General features: G+C 39.6%; 1 long non-coding RNA gene across 1 annotated transcript in view; it reads right to left on the bottom strand.

Moving 5' to 3' along the window:
* Positions 1–6,804, bottom strand: part of LOC104940803 (uncharacterized) — a 22,225-nt gene extending 15,421 nt beyond the window's left edge. The window contains exon 1 of the long non-coding RNA XR_797827.1: positions 6,387–6,804. This is a non-coding gene — a long non-coding RNA (uncharacterized lncRNA). The remainder of the gene's footprint in view (positions 1–6,386) is intronic.
* Between the last annotated feature and the right edge of the window lie 206 nt (positions 6,805–7,010).

Below are 7,010 nucleotides of genomic sequence, written 5' to 3'. Positions count from 1 at the left end.
AATTTATAAATGGTTGTCAACTTAAAAACTTGTATCCCGAATGAGGGTAATTAAGTACATACAACTTAAAATTCCTTTTAAATCATGTGATAAAACTAGTCGGAACAACTTAATCTTTTGAGTAATCAACTTCAAAACTTGTGTTTATGCTACCAATTATTAAGTAGTAATTAAAAACACCTCTGATTGTAGAGGGAAATCCTTCTCTTTCTAATGAAATTGTCTTAAAGCAACAAAGTTAATAAACATCGATGCAAACTGTAGCGTTGATTTTCTTTGTTGAGCCAAGGCATTTGGTTTTAGAGTGTAGGAGCTGCTGTATGTGACTGTTGGTACCCTGAAGGTTTATTCTCCAATGACTCACTCATCAGACAGACAATAAACACAAATGATTTCTCCTCCTCTCCATCACCTTTCCTTATTATTTTCCTCCTTATGCTCCAGCATCAAGCACTTTCTTCCTTCCGCAGACTTTTTCACAAGCTCGTTATTTACGCCTTCATCTTTTTTCCCTCTCTTTCTTCACACCTTACCCACCTCTCCCAGTCCCTGTCTGACACCAGAGAGCTGGCACACTTTAAGGTGCCGCTGTGCGAAGCAGGCAGCCGACACCTCCAGCGCCACTGCATTGCATCTATATCACAGCAAAGCATAATGGGAGGCCATGTATATGCCTTCGCCAGAAGAGACGTAGTGACACTTCCAACAACTTGTTTTTCTTGTGTGTCAAACTTTTTGAATACTTTTTTAGGGCTACTGCAAATAGTGATTTTTATTTTGTATTGAAATAATCACCAATTAATTACCGATACTTCTTCAAGATTTAAAATGTTAAACTATGCCCATCATTAGTTTACATTTCTTGTTTTGCCTGAAACACAGTACAAAACCCAAAATATATTTTGTCCGAAATGAGGGTTGATAACTAATGTTAACAACAATACATAGATGAATACCATTTTCATGTCTAGACACCACATATTAAATAAAATATGAACTAGAACACAAGTGGGAACTGAAGATAAATAATTGGGAAAATGGGGTGCTGGTAAGAATATTTCTTTCAGAGTCAAACTAGCTGTTTCTTCTGGTTTACAGTCTTTGTGCTAAGCCAATTAGCTTATGTTGTTGCATTATATTTAACAGAAAGATATGAGTGGTATGAATCTTCTTATTCAACTACTGGAAACTAAGCGAAATCCTGTTTATTTCGAAAAAAAAATAATCTCTTGAATCATTAAATTGAATTTCTTTCTTTCTCTTTGCTTTGAGACATATTTTCAACAAAGGATGGGTCTCTGTGATTCTTGTCCTGATTTAATCGGAGCAAGACAGCTAAGTGACATCTGAAATGACACTGAATGACTGTTCGATTGTGTGGACTATTTCCTGGTCTAAAGTGGAACTACCTCATGAGAAGTTATGAATAGACAATGCCTGATTACATCAACAAGCCCATTCCTCCTGGAACCTGCTCCATAAATCTTAAATGACTGACGTACTGCAAAGGACATGATGCTAGCAGTAGAGAGAGAGCTGTGCTAGAATTATCACACTCACACACAGATGCACTATGTCTCGCTTTTTACCCAACCCCCAACTCCTGAGGCTCTTAAAATGTCTCAGAGAACTCTAAAGAGCCCGAGAGGAGAGGGAGATGGTGAGACAGGACTTAAAAGAAAGAGACGAGACAGAAGGAAGAAACGTAGCGATAAAGACGGAGATCAAATGTAGAGGAAGACGAAGAAACAGACATGGGGGAAGAGGGGAAAAGAGGGGAACGAGATAGTTTGGTGAGGTTTGAGGCAACGCTGAGACCTACTAATGCAGAACTGAGGAATTCTCACTGCTGACTCCAAACACATTCCTACAGCCTGCAAATATTAACCCCCACCTCACCACCTCTGCCTCCGTCTGAATGCACGAGGCAGCCACCTGGGCCCTCCGTGAGGAAACTATTCATTGATATCAACTGATGTATTCTAACAGTGAAGTGAAGGGCAGACACAAATATTCAAGGTGCTACAGCTACACTGCAAACATGGTCCTCACCAAATGCTAAGGAGTGGTAATCTGTGTATGAGTGCCAAGAAATCGAGACGTAGGCAAACTTCACTCCTGATTAACAACCAAGCAGTCTGACCATTTCTTTATACAGAAAAACTCCTGAGGATGAGGAAAGGCAACATATCTAAGCAATGGAGCTCTGCTGAATCAAGTGCTCTTGGTTTCTATCGAAGTTCAGGATTTGCTTTTAAATCATTGTCATTGTTGACTGCGTGGAGAGAGCATTATTAAGATTCAAAATAATTCATGAGTCTATTGCAATTCTGCAGCCCACAGATCAGATGCAGATATTTACATTATCACTGAATATACTGTAGCTATAAAATGCATGCAAATATTAACAGTGATCTTATCTGAGAGAAATATTTGGACATTAATGTTGTATTTAGCGTTAAAAAATATGCACAATTATTTTTAGAAACCATTCAAAGGTCAGTACAAAAAAGTTTGGGAAATTCTTAAAGTTAAAGATGTCACGCAACTAATATTGGAGGAATTTTAATTATTTGTGGCCTTTAATTGATAGTAGTTTGTCACAGGAGAGACATATATATAGTCTGTTGGACAACCTGTCTAATAGTGACTTTTTTTAAACAATCTCAAACAAACATATTGCTTTTTTGCTACTTGGCTGACCATCAGTCTATGCTGACACCAGAAATATCAGTGAAAAGTAGTAGAAGTATTTAGATCATGTCATTTAGTAAAAGTTGAAATATCTCACTTAAAAAACAAATAGGTCACTTACAAAATGTAGCTAGTCTTGAAAGTATTTGTAACAAAAAACATCATAGAAGTATTAAAAGTAAATTAACCTATTATGCAGAATGTCCTTTTTGTTATTATATTATATATTGAATAGTATTAGATTTGTATTTCGACTATTAAGATGATAGGAGCATGTTAATGTATTTGGTCAAGGTGGAGCCAATTTTAAATATTATATGTACCATTGAGAAGATTGATCTATAAATATGCACATTTTTTTCAAGATAAACCAGTTTCTTAAGTTATTGGTAAATTGTGTAGTAAAAAGCAACATGACAAAACACATAAACTTCATCACCTCAACAGAGACAAACACAACAGCTATCTCACACAATAATCAACAACAACGTGGCAGAGGACCTGAGAATAATATCAAGATATGAATCTCCTACAAATGGAAAATAATTACCATATCTTCACATCAGTCAGAGATTTAAACTTTGTGCTATGTGCGGCGCATACAGTTTATTTTAGCTTATAAATTAGAAAACCCCTATGGGTTTCCAGATGGAGCTCTTTCAGCTCCAGCTCCATCTCATGTCCTGGAGAAGGCCCGCAAACACTGATGCAACTGGAACACTGAGTCTTTGGGGAACAGCTCTCACCCAGACCGTCAGAGAGCGTGAGTCACATGGTGCGGTGCTTCCTTCCACGCCGGACCCTGCCTGGTGTGTGTGGCCCTTTCCGCGTCTCTTTCACACCAGAGCTACATAATTGATAGCGACGGCCGAGTTATGCTTTATGAAGTGAAACACATTAATGGCTTCCTCTGCACTCTAAAGTTTAGATGTGCTGGGATCAGTAAGTGGATGGCTCAAGTTGAAGAGGCTTTAAATAACCGATACATTCATTGTCAGTACAATAAGCAAGGGTAATCCATTATTTCCGTATTGTTAAGAGAAGCTGTGCTTTGGAAATGTCCTGAATGCCTCTATACTTTGAGCAATATTATATGATGTCTTAATGCCACAACAGTTTCCTATTCTCTGTTTTAATATTGTTTCTAAACAAAAGTATTCAATAAAGATTAATATTTGATTTATGAAATATGCACAACCCACATATTTAAAAAAGGTACTAAATAATCATGGATCAGAACAATATGCAGGCTATCAGCGGGCTATCTCCAAGACAAGCATCAGCACCTGTACTATAGGTTTAATGATTTAACACCACACAACTCAACATTTAAAAAGTTACTTTCTAAGTGGTTTGACACAAGAAAGTAATTCCAGTTGTATTTGGGCCATAGGTGACAAGACAGCCAGCCTTTAAACTGCTGAGTTAGACGAGCACAGGGGATACATTACTGAAGTCACTGTAATGAAGTCAAGTTGTGAAGTCTTAAGGAACACAGCAAGCACCCACTGCTGGATAACATCACACCACTCGCTAATTCATGAAGGTCAGTATGCGGTAGTGTTGGACGATATGCTATGTTATTTTTATCATTCTGTTCAGTGCTGATAATTAACACAATATACTGTATTGTTCAATAATACTAAAGCTTAATGTACGGTTCTCCTTAGGACAGAACCCGATGTGTTCAGTCGGGATGAGGCCCGGAATATGGTGGTCAGTTAAAAATGTAGCACCTGCAGCTCAGAGGCTGCCGCCAACCTGCCCTGCGCGCCAGCAGGGGAGGTGAGGCCTGAGTGGCCAGGGGCTGAGGGGCACGAACAATACAGACCTCGAGTGCCTGCGACCGACAAAGGAAAGCCCTGAACTAAGACTTTTTAAGCCAAGCGTACAACCAGTAAAAAGTAACTTTTTTTGTCCAGGATGTATGTTGGTCTGGTACATTTAAAGCAATTAGTCAATTGTCATACATTTCAAGCTTATTTTAAACAGAACATTTATAAATAGATACAACACAATTCTTTCAATTCCCAGGTTCCTACTTCTAAAATAAATATTTGCTTATAGTTTGTTGTGATAATTGTAGGTAATACCTCTGCATTCTGAATGTTGGTTTAACAAAAAAGCATTTAAATAATTTAATCAAGAAAAACGATTTTACAGATTGACAGAAGATAATGAGAAAAGCACATTACCTATTGATTCAATGTCATCCGTTCCAAATGTTGTTTGTGTCCAAAATGGTCTTCAAATTAAATTGAGATCCTTACCAGCCCTACATTTGCTTTTGTAAGCATATCTCTCCATAGAGACAGAGGAGGAGTAGCTCTTCGTGAATTACATCAGTAATGAATAAGTGATGTTATGAGTTAATGACGTACATGAAATGTACTCACCATGACTTCATTACCCAAGTTCATCTTTAACTTCTAGACTTAAGATTGAACGGTCTTCACATGAATGAGCAACTGATCATCTTTGTTTTTAACCATGGCACATTAATTGCACGGCTCAATCGTCTTAACTACTTCAAGCTAAATAAAAACATGTTTGTTTGACTGTCCTTCTGTACTAGCCGGCCTTTTGCTCAACCACCAACCACCAACCACCAATCATCAAAGTCAGCTGGCAGAGACTTTAGCTCCAGTATTAAGCCCTTGAGTTGAACCTGAATTCAGTGACATCAAGACTACCATCATCCCGCAGTCACCCTCCGATAAACCGATCACAGAAACACTATTTCTGCCCTCGGCCAAATGGCGCACCCTGGCCGAGAGATAACTGGGTGCATTAGTGAGTTTGGGGTGCATGCAGTCACGGGTACAGAGACTTAAAGCTTGTATAAGGTCTCCATGGTGATGGAAAAGGCTTGTAAAGAGCATGCATTGACTGAGAATATATCACAGGTGCTTGAGCGCACATGCAGGGGTAACGGTAACTTCTCTATAAAACAATAGAGACAAGGCTGAGGGCATCCAGGAGGTAAGGATGAGAGCCCATCGTTTAAAGGTCATTAAACGGGAAAGTTAGGTGTTAGTGGAATCTGCGAGACAAATAGTTCAATCACAAATACTGAGAAAACAAACAGTTATGGGAAGTAGAGGGTAGGACGTGACAATTACAGAGTAGGGAGGATGATGGCCAAATAATTCAAATACTCCGTCATCTTTTCAAGAGCTTCTTATCAGCTGAAACTAAGAACCAAAGCTAGTCCAACACATTCCCTGCCTGGCAGAATACTAAAAACACAGTACATGATAGACAAAGACAGTGATCGACACACAATAATGCCACAAAGTGAGTTCACTAACCCAGCTCTTCCTTCCCCTTCGTCCTCACTATACTGGGCCCTAAACCAGCCAGGTCTTTCGGAGCCATTTCGGCCGATAAACACAAACTATATCAACAGAATACATGAGATGAAAGGCATGGTTGAGTTAAGAGAGAAGCATGGAGACGGGGAAAAGGTTCCAGAGGGAGGGGAAGGAAGGAAAATGACTTTAGGTAGACAAACTAAAAGAAAGCATAGCAAAGTCAGACATAGAAATCAAGAGACTGACAGCGAAAACAAGACAGAAATAATCTGTCTTCAAGATAACTTTTCCTTCTAAAGAAGCTCAAGATTGAAATAAAAACAATTTAGAAGAATTAAAGCTTATGTTGAATAGGTCAGAGCTTTTTTTTTTCCTCACCTTTTCCCGCGGTTCTTTCCCGATCCCAACTTGATTCCTCCTCTCCCTCCCCTCTTCCCCACTCTGGAGTTAGTGCTTTCCCTCCTGACTTGCAGCGATGCATCTCTATTTCACTCCAGTCTGGTCACATTTGATCCACTGTTGCCTCGTCTCCTCTTCCTCGGACACCATTTCTCTTTTTTTCACCCCTCCACGCTCAGGACTTTGAAGAGAAAACATGCCTTGTGGACAAAGGATATGAACTGCGTGAGGAAAAGTACAACATTTGTACTTTTTGTCTCAACGTTGTGCTGGAGCTGTGCAGAACCGGTTCCACCGTGTGCTATAGGGGAGGACAAACACACAAAAGTCTCAGTGGTGCATAGAGGTTAGAAACGGAGAATGCGAGAGAAGGAGGGAGAAGGCATCAGTCATCGTGTGTGTGTGTGTGTGTGTGTGTGTGTGTGTGTGTGTGTGTGTGTGTGTGTGTGTGTGTGTGTGTGTGTGTGTGTGTGTGTGTGTGTGTGTGTGTGCATGCGTGCGAGGAGAGAGGGAGGGACAGAGATTGGAAAAAAGGTGGGAGGGTATAGGAGTATTCGTCTGTTTTCCTGTTCACATTTTCTTTCTAACCACCGCCGTCCCCCC

This window comes from Notothenia coriiceps, unplaced genomic scaffold, assembly GCF_000735185.1.
Source record: "Notothenia coriiceps isolate Sejong01 unplaced genomic scaffold, NC01 NC01_scaffold00002657, whole genome shotgun sequence".
In the NCBI taxonomy this organism is placed as follows: Eukaryota; Metazoa; Chordata; class Actinopteri; order Perciformes; family Nototheniidae; genus Notothenia; species Notothenia coriiceps.
This window is presented reverse-complemented; position numbering and strand designations above follow the sequence as displayed.